At 37.1% G+C, this 18,035-nt stretch overlaps 1 pseudogene; it reads left to right on the top strand.

Moving 5' to 3' along the window:
* Window positions 1-18,035, top strand: part of LOC130549720 (NXPE family member 3-like) — a 42,625-nt pseudogene that overhangs the window by 22,976 nt on the left and 1,614 nt on the right.

The following is an 18,035-nucleotide window of genomic DNA, read 5'->3' as shown; positions in this document are numbered from 1 at the left end:
GTGATTTGACATTTCATTTTCACTAAAATCTCGAGGCAAGACTGCCAATACGAAAATGAAAAGGCAAATGTGAAAAAGAAATTGCAAAAACATTTTTTACAAAGGTTTTTATTAATGTTCACGCAATTATACTGACACAATTCAAATTAAAATGTAAAGTTTGATTTTCATTTTATTTTCTCTTTTATTTCGTTTTCATTTTCATTTTCTTTTCCTTGTTCAAAGTCATGCAAATTACATGTTAATCAGTGGGTGTGGATGAGCGGCTGCATTACTGGGAACGCCCACAAAAACGTCATATCCGTTTATTCGAACCAACGTGTGTGTAGACCTTGTCAGGCGCTTGGCCTTAGCTCTTTGTAATGATCACGATGACTGTGCCTGGTGCAGTACCGAAAAGTTGTAGTGTGGTGTTCTGCATCTCTGATAAGTTAACAGACGAACAAACTAAAGCATTGGAGAGCCCGTATCTCTAGCGTGCCCTGAAACATGCCGGAGCGCGATTGTCCCCACTCCGCCGCTGACCTGCTCTTACACTGTACATTACCATCCGCACCCGAGCACGCTATCATCATTACATTGTGACTGCTTTTAAGAAAACATAAACAAAGCGATCTTTCTCAGCTCAATAGAATCCATCGTAATGTTCGGTTTGAGGTTAATAAGGTGTGTTTAACTTCACTTTGTACTTAATTTAAATTTGGCAGGATTTGCCTCCCATACTCAAATGAATCATTGCAGTATTAATCAAGGTGTAAGCACATTTGCTTTTGCATATTTCATAAGAATTTTACAGAGGATCATGATGAACTAAAAATGCACGTGTAAAGGACGTCACTAGAGGACGTCCTCTCACAACCTATTCACAACAGGGTATTTATAGAATTTGATGAGTATATTTCAATGAGTTATACTTTTTAACATACTTTTATGCTTATGAATACGTTTTTCATTATTAGGTGCGGCAGTAAGGGAAAACATTGATATAAATAACCAAGGGAATAAAGTTAGTATAATGGGGTTTGTGTTTATGATGATCACGTATGGAACAAGTGTGGGCATTACGCCCTTGTGTTTTTAAGTTCATGTGTGTAGAGTAGATGTTCATGTTTAAGTTCATGTGTCAGCTAGAAAGAGAAAAGAGTCCAACAAATTACATGTCTAAAAGTCAAAGTAACAATTGTACATGCAACCCCAGAGAACTGTTGACATGTACACATGTATCTGAATGCATTTTTAGGAAATGTTCTGCTTCACATATTTTTACCGATTTATGCCGTCCTACCGCGACGTTGCCGTCGGACCAATGTTTGTTGGGTATGCTTCCATAGTTAACTGACTGCTCCGCGGATTGAAGCAACAGCAGCAATAGTGGTGATCAAGACACTTGAGAATGATATTACCGACACCTGTCATCTAATCACAACCCCCAGCTGATGCACATCGCATGCATACACACGCACGCACACAGAGGCGCGCACAAAGCAGTGTTAAAATACTTGTTTGACAGAAAAGCGCATAGCAACATGAATGTAGTTTGTCTAAACATATGCACAGTTACCCAGACGGACCTACTATTTTATGCATTTATGTCTGAAAACAGAAACGGAAAATATTTAGGCTAAATGAGAACGGCTTTATTGTGCATTTAGTTGTGCTAAAATGTAAAAATACTGTACAGTACTGTATGTAACCATTTAGAGAGTAAACGCTAATTATTTCATAGTGATAAAGTTGACAACCCTGTGCACGTCCCTTGTCTTCTCCTCATAAACTCCGCCCACAGATCAGTCTGGCGAGCCGAGGCAACGGCCAGGTTCAAGTCAGAAGAAAACTTTCTTAACTGTTCCAGGAACTGAAAACGTATAGCCATGGCCATACCAACCACGAAGAAACAACATTTATTAGGTAAACAACCAGTAGTTCATGGAAAGCGTTATTGAATGTTCATATTAATGGACAAAACGCACCGATTCAAGATTTGCGTGTATCATCAGTTCACAGGTTTGGACAACGTGTTTCTGTGCTTCTGCTGGTATGTTTCCTTTTGACGTCAGCATATTTGGTAAGTTATCGATAAAATGCATGACAAATATGTTTAAAAATACAGAAACATTTAATAATCAAAAATGACTTAGAAAAATACTGCTAAGGTCAGTTTAGCTTTTGAATAAAAACAAGTCACAGCAATATTGTTTAATTATATGCAAATAGATAACTGATAATTGCTTGATTACGTTTTGATAATCACCAACACCTTATAAGCTTTCCTATTACCAACGTTAATATTAATAATAAAATGAGCACACCATTCAATCTAATAAAACTGGTACATGCATTATACATAAATTGTTTTTATAGACCCAAACAACTTTTATACATTCGCCTTGCCCAACAGGAGCCCATGTTTGGATTTTGTGAAGTTGTTTGTGTGGTGCACTTGATACTTTTGTCTGACACACTTGATCCAACACATGAACTCATTAATAGAGACCAAAACATCTGAACTGGATGTCACAGAACAGGTTTGAAAATTCCTGCCTTAGTCATGACTATAGCCAGGGTTAGAAAATTAGTGAGGTCTGGGATGGGGTGTCAATAATTATGCCTAATATTAGCTTACTTATAAATGGTATCAATAATTCAACTTTATAAATATAAGAAATAATAATAATTTTATGCAAAAATTATACCTATGAACAGGGCTTGACACTTTGGCTAGTGGTTTTCCAAAATTACTAGCCACCTAGGTAATGCAGGGCAATGGACGTGACTGCCACCAAACTTGGCAAACAACATTGAAAAAGCTAAATTAAGAATAGATTTTGAATAACTTAAATGTGTTGCAAATGCAAGAGGCCAAAATGGAATCCTATGTATCTGAAATATGTTTAATGTGCGTAAAATGAAAGTTTATGGACATACTGTTAGTGAGATTACTGTAATGTCAGTGGTGTTGTAAAATTGAACACACCACAGGCAGCACGACCACAGACCAATGAACACAAATTTTGCTTTTCTAAAATCGAGGCAACCATCAAGATGATTTCAAGATGAGTCTATTTATCAAAATGTATGAAAATTGGTCAGATTTGCAAGTTATCAGCATAACCCACAGATGTTAAAGTGCCATATTTAGGAAAGCAAATATTAAATGAACTCACCATGCAATGTGCTATTGCATCACCAGCAATAACCTTTACACACATGTAGTCCTTCGAATAGAACTCCCCTTTTCTTCAAGGGGCCACAACATCCATTGTTGTAATATCACAGATGTGAAGTTAGTGGGACACAACTGCTCAACATCAGACAAGACAAACACAATAAATATTCTTACTTCACTGCTTCACAACATTATCCTGTAACATTATACAAATCTTAAGTACATACAAACATGGAGATATGCACTCACATATCCGAATACACACATTTGCTTTGAGATTTTTTGGGTGGGACATGGATTTGTTATTTTCTATTGTTAATTGCTGTTAAATCAAGCAGCTGCCTAACCTGTTGTTTCTGTTCTGCTGGCTTTTATAGATCTTATGGAGATTGCCAATGGTGAAAAGATTTCGTCCCCCCATTCCTAAAGCTGCTCGCCCAAATGCATCATCCAGAATATCAGCGTTTGACATGGGAATCAGTCAGGAGGAGTGGGATAGACTACAGAAGGCTCTTGACTGGCCTAGTCCAGATCATGAAATCACTGAGCTGGGTCTCAGCACAAGTCCAGTCCACACAACATTCTCTATTGTGAGACTCAATGACACTTACAAAGTAGGCGATAAGATCAGTGTTACCATCATAGCCAGAGATCACAACAAGAACTTGAAAACATATGGAGGTGACTTTTTCCAAGTAAAGCTATTCAACTTAAACTTAAAGGTATGTTTCTGAGTACACTTGAGTTTGAATATATTACTGTCAAACTAGAATGTTTGTTGTTACATAGTGTTTTATCTTCTTTTACTTGCTTACAGAGTAAATCAAATAATGTATTAATTTATTATTATGATGCATGTACTTGAAGGCAAGTGTTTATGGGCAAGTTATTGATCATCGTAATGGGACATATACTGTTGATCTTTCGTTACCCTGGGAAGGACAAGCAAAAGTGTCTGTACGTCTGATGTTATCCAGTGAAGTTGTATGGATTCTTAAAAAGTACTGGGAGACTTTCCCACGCAGCAACTATATCGGTTACTTTGAAGGACCAGGACCCAATGGAGTCAAGATACGTGAAGAAGTAGATTGTAATCTTAAATGGGGCTCTCGTGGAAGTTGGAGTAAAGGCAACTGCTGCTGTTAGTATAAGGATGTGAAAACACAGACGGTGTGGCAGTGTGACAGACCAAAAGAACTTTCCTGTGACTACTGGGTGTATCATTCATATGGAATAATGGAAAATCATTTCACTCCTTTTGAGCGTCAACTTTTTGCAAGGTAAATTGAAGCTTGTGGCAGTCCCTCAAACACCTCTAACACACATCTTACCCACACATTAAAAAATTAGACAAACACAATATATTTAAAATGTTTTATTTTGTGCATTAGTATCTATTTGTAAATTAAGCTAATTTTTGGTACAGGTGGTGTGTTGCAAACTTTGATGGTGGGCTGTAGACCACCCCTACTGTTCACAAAAAAGTAACAGATATTTTGTATGTTTTTTTTGTACTTTAGTGGCTGCTTCACTTCGTTGCTGGTTAGAGACTGCTTTTTCTAAAGAGACTTACAAATGAGGGCGCATTTAGCATTTTACTTGAAGGCATAGTATACCCCAAAATAAAATCTCTTCTTACATGGGGCTTTCAAAAAACAAAGATATCCATCATTAAAGTAACTCAAATATTTGTGAGGGAAAACGATTAATAATTTAAGTTTATTTATTCAGACTGTAGATCACTGCAGTTAATAGAAATATGGCAGCACATCGATAACTTAAAATATCACCTGTTCGCATGTCTCATGACTATTTGTCATGTGTGTGTTTCATCATAAGAAAATGTTAGCGCCCATTCATTTTAATTGTAAGATATTTTTAGCTTTTTGCATCATTTTCAACTTACGGGTTTAAAATCTACTTTCTGTCAACATAGGTTGTGATATGGCAATAGCGTTGTAGTACAGCGGTGACGTACTGTGTAAATGCTGCTTCAAGTTACTATCGAAGGAGAATATGCTTACTATGTGCATTTCTATGATGACTGGAAGGTCACATGGGGGGCAGTTGCATAAACAACCTTTAAGTTAAGACTGTGTCTTAATAACTAGTGTCACTGACTAGCAATTAGTTCATTACTCTTAATTACTTTTATTTAGACCAATCTGTCTTTTTAGACTTAAAGAAGGTATGACCGGTTTTGAAGAAAAAAATTGGATGACTAACTTGTAAGACTACACTGTAAAACTTTTTGCTGTAAGTTTACAGTAAAATACTGGCAGCTTACCTCTGAACAAACTCATGGGTGCCTGCTAGGTCTTCCTGATACTTGAGGTTGAAACTGTAGAATAAGGCAAACAACTCTGCAAGGCCAGAGACGAAGTTGGGTTGCTCTCCTTGACACACAGCTTGACCTTTCATGTTTAAAGGCATATTTCACCCCACAATATATTTTAATCAATATTCACTCACCCTCATACCATCCTAGGTGTATATGCCATCCCGGACACAATTTAAGTAATTTTTAAAGATGTCCTGGCTCTTCTCAGCTTGATGTCATTGGATAGTGTCCCATTTTTTTTTTTTAAGATGAAAAAAGCACCTATATCCGTCATAAATGTTATCCATAATACTCAAGGGGGTCGATCTGAATGAGATTACGTGTGTAGTTTTCTCATCTTTACATGTTCAAAATATTAATTGTTATTAATCACAAACATGTTGTTTTGCTTAAGAAGACATTTATTAACCCCATAGAGTTGTATGGATTAGTTTTGTGATGGATTGGATATATGCATTTTTTTTTGTTTCACAAAATGAGTTACTCCAGTCAGTGCCATTACCAGAGCCAGAACATCTTTCAAAATTACTCAAATTGTGTCCAGCTGAAGAAAGAAAGTCATAGACTATACACCTAGGATGGCATGAGGATAAGCGAATTATGGAATAAAATGAATTCTGGAGTGAACTATTCCTTTAACACCGCTGGTTGCTTAGATAGACCTGAAAATGAAAACAAAACAATAAATAGAGATTAAATAAAGATTTAATGATGTTCTGCTGTGGTTCTATTTAAATATAACTATTGTTCTACATAATTGTGAAAAGAACTCTGAAACCTATGCAGGGACATCAGCTGCATTGATCAGCATTAGAAACATGATTATGCATTAAAGGAGTACTTTCAAAATTAATTTTCATGATAATTTACTCACCCCCATGTCATCCAAGATGTTTATGTATTTTTTTCTTTAGTCGTGATTAATACGTCATTCGCAATTGCGTTGAAAACTTGCATGTTCAACTTGTAAACACTGACTCGGTACTTCTGCCTATGTCAAGCGTGACCTTTTCAACGTAAATACGTATTACATGAAGTCATGAACGCGCATCACAGAACAGAGCAAGGTGAGCATTTGTGTTTATAAAGCATATACATTTTTCTTTTTGTTGAAAATAACAGATTGTTTCACTAGATAAGACCCTTATTCATCGTCTGGTATTGTTTAAAGCCCTTTGAAGCTACATTGAAACTGTAGTGTTGACCTTCAACCATTTGGAGTCCATTGAAGTCCACTATATGGAGAAAAATCCTGGAATGTTTTCATCAAAAACCTTAATTTATTTTCGACTAAAGAAACAAATACATAAACATCTTGGATGACATGGTGGTGAGAAAATTATCATGAAAATTTATTTTGAAAGTGAACTACTCCTTTGATTTTCATGTGCTGGCATAACACTCAAAAGCACTATCACAGAACTGACATGAACAACTTGCGTTAGCACGGGAAATTCATCACATTATTTATCCTAAAATGACAAAAAATAAATAATCAAAAGTAGATCGTGCTACATTTTGTTGTAAAATGTGAAATATTAAAGTTATTTAGTGAAGAGACAAATTGTTTGCTTGAGACATTTGTAGAAACAGTAGGTTATAGACTTACAAGCAAAATAAAGATTGGCTTACCGTTTCAATACTCTGTTTTTTTATTTATCTGATTTTTTTTTTTTCAGAGTCCATTTATAATCGTCAACTTAGGTTATTCAGATGACAAATAATTTTCCCGTCGTCTCACACAGTGTTGTCCGTCTCTTTCTGCATCACAATGGCTATCCGCTAACGCTACTCACAGCTCACAAAAGCTTAACGCTAACGCTACTCACAGCTCACAAAAGCTTAACGCTAACGCTACTCACAGCTCACAAAAGCTTAACTACTCACAAATGCACACACCACTGGCTTATTCTAATAACACGAATAATTCTTTGTCGATTTTGTTTGATGAAACCCCGCTGACAACTCATATGTTGTTCATGCCTGTTTACATCATCACAGCAAACTGAGCGTGAAATAACTCCCATGATGCAATGCTTCTACAGTATAATACTGTATTAGAAAGCAAGTGGGATGCAAACAGAAAAATGCTGTATATTTACAGCCATACAGTAAATGATACAGCCTATTACTGCTTTATGGAAAACAGTATAATACTGTTAGAAATTCCCTTTAAATGTACAGTAAAGGATTACAGTAAGCAGTTTATGCAACCGGCCCCAGGAGTTGCGAGACTGCAGAAATCTCTCTCTGTTTGTCTGTCCGGTGTGTGTACGCTCATAATAATGTGTCATAGTAATAATAATTTTGATTTGTAAACGCACTACGTTGTGCTTCTTGACCGCTGTGTGAGTTTGTCCAATTATATTCTTGTAAATAGGGGCATAATATGTCCTCTTTAAACGGATCCTCCACCCAACAATTCCATGTAAGTGAACTTGTGGTGTATGTAGATGGAAATAGCTTATTCTCGGGTAATAAAAACATAACGCTTCATTATTTAAGGTCTTTATACACCTCTGAAGACAGTTATGTAATTAATCTCACACATGGCACCTTTAAATGCAGAAAACGACCTGTATCGGGAATGAGAATGAAAAAAAGTTGTGTACACACACTGTGATGAGAATGTTACGCTTTTAACTAAAAAAACTAAAGTAATCGGTTAAAGGGATCACCCAAAAATGAAAATTCTGTTATCATTTACTCACCCTCAGATTGTTCCAAACCTGTCATTTTTTGTTCTGCTAAAAAACAGATATTTGGAAGAATGTCATTAACCAAACCGATCTTATCCCCCATTTACTCCCATAGCATTTATTGTCCCTATACCCTGGCAGTGAAAAAACATATTTACACGGGTTTGGAACAACCTGAGGGTTTAAGATCCCTTTAACCTGGTAGTCATTTGAAAGGTGCTGGCAGATGTGTTACTTCACATAAAATCAAACTTAAATCTTAAGTGTGTGTGTGCAAGAAGTCCTTAAAATGTTATGGAGGATGAGAATATCACTCATGGACGCTTCTTTTTTCCACTAATTCTTGTCAATTACTTTGTCATTCGAAAACATCTAGAAGAAGATCCAATAGTTTTTATAGAATGTTTTAATTTTGAATTACAACATATAATGCACAAACTGGCATGCGTTACGGTAACGAGAATTTCAGCAGAAAAGCAATCAAATACATAAATAATGAATTCCTCTAAAATTATGCAAGGTAGAGAACACATGTTTGTTATAATCATTTTATAAGTTTTCTAATTAAAATATTTTTACTGCCATGATGTTTCAGTTGTTTCAAGAGAATGACCCAACATAGGCGTATTTAGTGTGTATACTCTAAAGTTTAACATTTTTTATTTTATAATTTATTAAGTTAAATATATATATTTTTTCTCCACAGCAAATTAACAAATGTTGGTATTGCTGAAGACGCACACTTCATAAGTGTCGTTCCCAACACTGCAGGCATTGGTATGTTCAGAGTGGACAAAAACATGTAAATCAGAAAATGTCAGAAAATTTCCCTGTCAGAAAATGTTGTTTCTTTGCCTTAGGTGATGCAGAGAGATGCAAACCAGGTCTGACCACACCAGTTCCAGCAGGATTCTATTTTCAAGATGTCTGGAAGTCTTTTGTATGTATCACTACAAGGTTTAGTCCTCCACAAACAGCCGGTTGTCTTAAAAACAAGATGCTTTACTTGTTGGGAGATTCTACCACAAGACAGTGGTTTGAGTTTTTTGAAAGAAGTGTGCCAGGCAAGTCATTTAATAACTCTTATTACATTTACATTTAGTCATTTAGCAGACGCTTTTATCCAATGCGACTTACAGAGAGTTCAGGGAGCAATACAGCGATATTTCATGCAGGAGCAATAATACTATAGGAGCTAATACAAATTTACTAGTTTCCACAAAAGCCAGAACAATACCTGTTGAGAGAAAGAGAGGGTTAGTTTTTTTTTAAAGAGTGATACTGTATGTTAAATGTGTTTCAAAGTAACTGGTAACTGAACTTTAATGTGCTAAATGATCCATGAACTATACCTATTGGTACTGTATGAACTTTGAAGTAGGGCTGCAACAACTAATCGATAAAATCGATAATTATCGATAATGAAAATAATTGTCAACGAATTTCATTATCGATTAGTTGGTCTGTGACGTCACTTGCGAGCTGCGCAGTTATAAATCAAGCGCGTCTTATTGCCTTTTAAATGTTAAAGTCAAACGTGTCTCTCCGTGCAGCGCGAGGTGCGCAGTTTAAAAGTCAAACGTGTCTCTCCGTGCAGCGCTTGGTGCGCAGTTTCTAAGTCAGACTGTTTTGCATGCATCTCTTATAGCCGCGCAGTTTTAAAGTTTAAAGGGGAGAGGTGTTTTAAATTACAAAATTAAAGATTATATTTGTAAAACCAATTTGTGGCGTTTGCACTTTGCAAAGTACATAATAGGCTAAATACCCTGATTTGGGGGTTTATTTATATCAGAGGTGGGAAGTAACAAAGTACACTTTTTGTACTATACTTACGTATTATTTTTTTCTGGATACTTTTTACTGTACTTAACTACATTTGAATGACAGATATCTCACTATTCATGCCACAAAAAAAAGAAAATTGGCCAACCGCCCCCTCCCTCTCACGTTTGGGAGAGACTATACGCCCTTTTCACAATGACGTCACTTAACTTCCGCCTTTTTACAAAGCAGTGTATCATAACATCCGTCTTGCAACAAACAAGAAGAAGAAGAAGAACTTCCGTTTTGCGTCGCGCTGGAATTTAACAACTGTGAGAAAAAACTGACAGAACACTTATTCAAGTACTTATCCTAGCACCTTCGCTAATACAAAAATAAAACAAAACACTTACCTTCATAATCAAACAGGTACTGTTCAACGAAGAATTTGTATCCTTTCTCTAGCTTTGATCTTGTCGTTAGCGAAAATTTGTCTGCAAGACGTTGTACATCATCTAGACTTATTTGTGGCAGATGTGCAAGCCACTTGGTAAACTCCATTCTGAGGCGCTAGCGGAAGTAACTTCTTCTTGAGTTTTACTGGCGGTTGGCAAATCAGCTTATAGGTGCATTACCGCCACCTTATGAACTGGAGTGCTAGCGGAAGTAATGATACACTGCTTCGCGGCAGAACGGAAGATGCGTGACGACGACATGTGAAAACGGCGTATTGTCAGCTGCTTCTAATATGACACACCTGAATCAACTCAGCTTTGGTGTGTTAATTAGGGAGACATCCACAACATTTTGGGAGAAGGCTAATGAGTTCAGTTGTGTATACTTTTCCCATCACTGTGTAGCCGAGTCAGTAGGGGGTGCTGTTGGAGTGTCACTGCATGCGATAGCAGTTGTAGAAGGAGCGTTGGGCCTGTTATATACGCCGCCTCTGTGGCCGTAGGTCATGCCATAGTTAAATTGGTTGGCGTGCTGGTGGTGGTTGGTCTCTGGAAGAAGCTGGTGGCGGTAGGTCTTTTAAAAGAGTCTGGTTGTTTGGTTTATATTTGTGATGGTACATGGTTGGTTTTATGACTGTGTTTGTGGTAGTTATCGAGCCGATCTGGGTGCGTGTATGCTACAAGTGGTGGACTGCTTATACAGCCATTGGAAAAGCAGTGGACATTAAATCCACGGTATGTGAATGTGGGGATGGAATATGCTGCACACTGGTTATATACACCGTTACGTGTTGTTTCGTGACTGTTGTGTATATGCATCTCAAAGATTTCGTCCGTTTAGACTATCGGATCGACGAGTGATTGAGAGATTGGCTTAGCTCGTGGCGAGGAACGCCAGACCGCTGTACTTTCCCCATAGGCGTAATTTGCGGGTGGACGGGTGGGACATGTCCCCACCACTTTTTGCCAAAGTCAATCTTGTCCCCACCACTTATTGGAAGAAATTAAAAATACGGAGTGTCTATTTACCATGCAAGTAGCCCGCTTTGTAAGCAGAAGCTATTTATAGTAACTCCGCCCATCAGGTTCAGATTGGAATAGACAAAATGTAAGAAAGTCACACGAAAATCGACTGCTCCAGTGGCGTGGAGCATAAAGCAAGTGTTACCTACTTCATGTCGTCGTGGGTTCGGTACTGCTGTTTGCTGAACTTTTTTCCTATCACATATCAGATTGTAAGGTATTTATTTTTTAATAAAATGATGAAAATATTTTTCATGAAAATGGCTGTTCAAGTCATACATGTACCAAACATTTTGCGCGTAATTGCACTTTGGTGCTATATATTCGTCCTTATTGTTCTCGACATGCGGTAGCTATCGTCTATTGCAATTAATTACATTTTGATACTTGATAGAAAACTCCAATAAATTGAAAAAGTCACAACTTTGTAGTTTCATGAGTTCAAAACAAAATTTAGAAAGTTTGTTGTATATTTGTAGCCTATCTGGCATTGCCCGTAGTAATAAGTGAAAATAAGATTTTTTAAAGATATTATTTTCCATCTGTTTCCCCTGTATACTTGAATGTTTGTCCTTATTAGCAGGGGTTTCCCAAACGTCTCAATCCTTGACCCACCAACAGGTAATCTGTGTCAAACACCAAATTTTTAACATGGGGAAAACACACATTCGTTTCAGTAGTTTTTATTTTATCACGAATTAATACGTTTAATTACGTACGGCAACAGCCATCCTTACATATAATAAAGCACAACATGCTTTAAATGATCTACTGATGAAAACATGATATAGTTTAAAAACAAATGGAAGCAGATCTGATATGTGAAAATTTACAATAGTGAGTTCAGCGGATTCGAACCTGCTTCACGGCAGTGTCAATGTGTCATGCGTCTTTCGCACTAACGTTACACCACTGAAGCCGTCGATAAAGCGGCACAGTTTTTATACCGTTTTCTGGAGGAGGAGTCACCTACATTTTTCGCACTTGTGACGCCCATGAATATTCCCAACGAGTTATTACAGAAACTATTTATTAAAGTATTGTTTGTCCCCACCACTTTTCAAAACAAAGTTACTCCACTAACTTTCCCTCTTCAGAATTGCGCATGCCTTTAAGAGCATGAAGGTAATTATTAAGCTCTTAAGTTTTGTATTGTAGATTTTTATTCTGGTTTTGTAATAAAGAAATCAATGTTTTAATTGATTAAATTGAAAAATGTTATAAGATGTGCTGGTATGAGGGTGTGGTGGAGTATGGGTTTTATTGTAATGTTCTTTTCCTTGCAGAGTTATGTGTGCTTTTGAAGTGTTGATCACTGTTTTCCCTACCTAAGTTTTGGTTATGTTTACTTTATATATTTGTTTATTGTATTAGTCTTGTATTTTGTTTCTTTTTGTTTGATTGTCGGCCCATGACCACTTTATTATGCCTCTTTATTGGATGTGTCCATGCACTGACTGAGCCAATAATTATATTGCCCTGCATATAGTGACTGAGAGAGACATACACGTATTCTTATTTTGGGCGTGATGTGGTAGTGATATGTATACACGAATTTGTGTTTGTGTATTGGTGTGACGCGAGATATTGTATTTGGTTTCTTTTGTTTTATTCTTCTCTGNGTACATTTATATGTTACACCTTTGCATTTTCTCTCGAATTGCATTGTATTTGTAAAACGCTTTCTGTTTGTTTCAGAGTTTAGTTTCTTTTTCAAAAAAGGTTGCGTTTGTTTGCAAAACGCTGGATTTGTTTAAGTTTAGGCACAATTTTCGCTCCATAGTGATGTGGTAGTGATATGTATACACGAATTTGTGTTTGTGTATTGGTGTGACGCGAGATATTGTATTTGGTTTCTTTTGTTTTATTCTTCTCTGAAGATACTATATTTGCATAGGCGACTGTGGCCGGTGTTTGTGCAGGGTCAGACCAACCTGATACCAGTTAAATAAAGATTAATGTCTGATTATAATACTCTGCTATATGCATTCATTTATTTGAGTGACTGTGTGGGGAACTCATTTGGGAACTCCTACCTAGGGTTGGGTATGGTTTGGTTTTTTTTCGATACCAGTGCCAAATTGATGCCTGTAAAACGGTAGCGGTGCCTGAACCGATACTTTTTTTAAAAAGCCACAAAATGATGGTGGATGACTCAAGAATACCTTTTTATTAGAGAAAAAATTCTTTAAATTGAACAATATATTAAAAGTTTAAAGTATACATGAATAAGTAAATACAATAAGTACAAAACACAACAATAAAACCTAACATAAAAACTACAGTAATTTAACAGCTTCAAATTTCAGCAATTCTTTTGCAGAAATACAACCATATTTGCCTTCTCTGGCAAAATACGACACCTCTCCTGACTTATTGCATGTCCTGAACAGGAGAAAACTCTCTCAGATGGTCTCTGACATTAATATTTTACAAATTGTTTGATCATTTGTTAGCATGACTGCAAGATTTACATTTTGCAATTAGCATTACATTAGCCTACTACTAACCTGCGGAAAGGCTGATGTCGTCATCATAATTGAGAGTGCCAGCTGATGTCCTAAAGCTTTTAAGTTTATTCCGTGTGCCCTCGAATGTTTCATTGGGTTTGACGTGTTTCCCCCTTTACACGCAACCGTTGCAAAACATTTGCTGCACGTCGCGGTTTCGGAATCCTTTCGTGTGAAATATAGCCACACTTTAGAGCGTTTAGTTTTAGGCATTTTAACTTAAGCACGTTTAATGTAGCTAGCTAAGCTAACAGTAACGTTAGACCTCCTGATGCACTGCAGTCAGAGAAAGTGTAGTTGTTGCATTCACGCGCTTCTCGCGATTTGTGCTTTTTATATGAAATGTGAAAACAAGTTGGACAGTAACACTGCTACAAAGATGTATTGGATTTGTATCATCAAAGCTTTCTGACGTTCACGTGAGTTTTCTCATTCAGGATTTTTTTTTCCCGATCATTCTGACACCCCATGAAAACAGTATTTAAATTTAACCAGCGATCATGCGTGTTGATGAATCTAATGCTTCTTTACGTCCGTGTCATGACTCATAGCACCAGAGGACAAATATTTATCAGTTCAGGCATTTAAGTGGCACCGAAATTTACGTTCTGATTCGGTCCGGTACATACCGGTCATATACAGTGAGGGAAATAAGTATTTGATCCCCTGCTGATTTTGTAAGTTTGCCTACTTACAAACAAATGAAGGGTCTATAATTTTTATGGTGGGTTTATTTTAACTGATAGACACAGAATATTAAAAAAAATCAGGGGAAAAAATGTTATATAAAGGTTATAAATTGATTTGCATTTCAGTCAGTGAAATAAGTATTTGATCCCCTACCAACTAGCAAGAATTCTGGCTCCACAGATTGGTTATGTGCCTATATGGACCACAGATTAGTCCTGTCACTTTAAGAAAGTACTCCTAAATCAGCTTGTTATGTATATAAAAGATGCCTGCCAACAGAATCTGTATCTTCCAGTTCAACCTCTCCAACACCATGGTCCAGACCAAATAGGTTTTAAAGGATGTCAGCGACAAGATTGGAGACCTGCACAAACCTTGAATAGGCTACAGACAGAAGCTTGGTGAGAAGGAGACAACTGTTGGTGTGATTATTTGGAAATAGAAGATATACAAAATAACTATCAAATGCCCTTGTTCTGGAGCTCCCTGCAATATTTCCCCAATGGGGTAAAGATGATCATGAGAAATGTTAAAGATCAGCCCAGAACTACACGGAAGAAGCCTGTTAATGATTTCAAGACAGTTGGGAACACAGTTAGCAAGCAAAACATTGGTAACACATTGGTAACACGCTATGCCACAGTAGACTGAAATCCTGAAGCACCCGCAAGGTCCTCCTGCCCAAGAAGGCCCGCCTGGCTCGTCTTAAGTTTGACAATGAACATAAAAATGATTCAGAAAAGGCTTTGGCGAAAGTGCTGGCACTGCTGTGAGACCAAAATGGACTCCTGTGTTTGGAGGGAGAGAAATGCTGACTATGAGCCCAAGAACATCATGTCTACAGAGAAGCACAGTGTTGGAAACATTCTGCTTTAGGGCTTTTTCTCTGCTACAGGTATACAGGATGACTTCACCGCATTGAGGGGCTGAGGGACGGGCCCATGTACCGTAAAATCTTGGACGAGAACCTCCTCCCCTTAACTAGGTCACTGAAGATGGGTCATGGATGAGCCTTTAACATGACAAAGACGCAAAACATATTGCCAAGACAACCAAATAGTGGCTTAAGGAGAAGCACATTAAATGTCCTAGCCAGTCTCTAGACCCTAGTCCTATAGAACCTCTGTGAAGGAGGCTAAAACTCCAATTTGCTGAGCGACAGCCAAGAAACCTTAAAGATTGACAGAGGAGTGGACTAAATGTATCCTGACACATGTGCAAACCTGCTGACCAACTATCAGAAATGTCTGACCTCTGTGCTTGCCAACAAGGGTTTCTCCACAAAGTACAAAGTTATGTTTTGTTCGGGGATCAAATACTTATTTCACTGACTGAAATGCAAATCAATTTATAACCTTTATATAACATTTTTTTCCCCTGTTATATTTTAATATTCTGTGTATATCAGTTAAAATAAACCCACCATAAAAATTATAGACCCTTCATTTGTTTGAAAGTAGGCAAACTTACAAAATCAGCAGGGGATCAAATACTTATTTCCCTCACTGTAGGTACCGGTGCCGTACTGGCACCGGGTTTCGGTACCCAACCCTACTCCTACCCGAATCTAAATTGGAGTGGCGTAGTCTTGGGTGGTTGTGTATAACAACCCGCTCTGTTACAACTGATTTAGTCATTATAAGCTTTCCCGTAGCTCAGTGGTGTGAGCATGGCGTCGATTCGATTCTAGGGGATTGCACATACTTAGACTAAGTTCACACTGGCACCAAAATCCGATTTTTTTGCTCATATGTGACCCAGATCTGTTTACTGCATGTCAGTGTGAACAGGACAAACCACATGGAATCCAATCTTTTTAAATCTGATCTGAGCCACTTCATATGTGGTCCTAAATCAGATACAGGTCTGATGTTTCGCAATGCAACCTCAGTCAGAGAAAACAAATAATATTTTGAAATTTAAACTAAAACAAACACATAAGAGGCTTATTTAAAAAATGCCTTAAAATCTCATTGGAATATTGCTTGTCTTGTGATGAAACATCATATGACATATATCATATTATTTGTCATAAGATCCGATGATATTTAAAGAAGTGTCACAATATTTAAATTCAGTGCTCTTGTTAAATTTCGCTAAATTAGTTCTCTAGAACTTATTTATTTACCCACATAAGTCAATCAGATTACTTTAATCATGGATATGCTTTAACAAGTTGTTACCTGTACAGGGACTATTCCTTTAGCCAAAATAACCCAAATTTATTGCATAGTCACATGTTTTGTAAGACCTGACCTTTGAATGAATAGTGCAATGAATATATGTTCCACATTATTTAAGTACATATTTACATGAAATCCAATTTGTTGTTTAGGTCTAAAAAGAATGAATCTTCAGACTGATCCCAAGACTGGACCACTGATGGCGGTGGAGCTAAAAAATAATATCATTATTCACTGGAGGCCACATGGATTTCCTCTGCGGTTTCGTATCATGCCAGCCGCTGATCTGCATTATCTCAGCAATGAAATTGATTATATAACTGGTGGCCGTCATACAGTTGTTGTCTTCACAACAGTTGCCCACCTGGCTTTGCACCCATTGACATTTTTTATATATAAAATGGCCAACATTCGTCAAGCAGTGGTTCGACTACTGAAGCGTGCACCAGAGACTACTGTCATCATTAAGTCTGGAAACACTGGATTCACAAAGGTACAGTACACTGTGGATTCAGTGAAATCCAACTTTTGTGTCGGTCTTCTAATTTACAAAAAAATAGAACTCTGCCCAAAACACACTAATGGTTATAATGGGAATTGTATTGGTTTTAATGGAAACTTTATTGGTGTTTGTGGGGGTGTTATCTGGCGGATTAATCCTATTGGAATAATGCCCAATACTACAAAAAGGAATTTCGTTTAATGGAAAAAATGGTTAGCGTTTATATGGTTCGTAATGGTATATTTTATGGAAACCATTAGAATTTCTGTGATGTTTTTTGGGGGTTTCTGTTATTTTTTTCAGCAGGGTTGACAGTTGCCTGTTGAAGTATATGTGCTTGGGAGTAACTACAAACTCAATTTTTCATATTTTTGTTTTCACACCATGTACGTACAGTACTGTGTGAGCAAACACAGTTTTTGTCCAGTAGCATTCAGGAGACAGATGTCTCTGATTCATTTCACTTAATGTAATGGTTTGCTTTAGCCAATTAATTTGTTCAGACAGTGCATTTTAGAAAATACACTTTTTTGTAGAAGATAAATATTTTTTTTTATAACAGCCCATAAGTACTTATTTTGCAGACTCTCTTAGTAATATCTTAAAGACCCTAACAACGCCTAGCAACCAGATGGAACACCCTAACGAAAGTCACCAGCCAAAATTTCCTATTGTCAAGTAAGAGTATCTTAACAACACAGTAAA

Source organism: Triplophysa rosa, unplaced genomic scaffold (assembly GCF_024868665.1).
Source record: "Triplophysa rosa unplaced genomic scaffold, Trosa_1v2 scaffold15_ERROPOS267728, whole genome shotgun sequence".
NCBI classification, from domain to species: domain Eukaryota; kingdom Metazoa; phylum Chordata; class Actinopteri; order Cypriniformes; family Nemacheilidae; genus Triplophysa; species Triplophysa rosa.
This window is presented reverse-complemented; position numbering and strand designations above follow the sequence as displayed.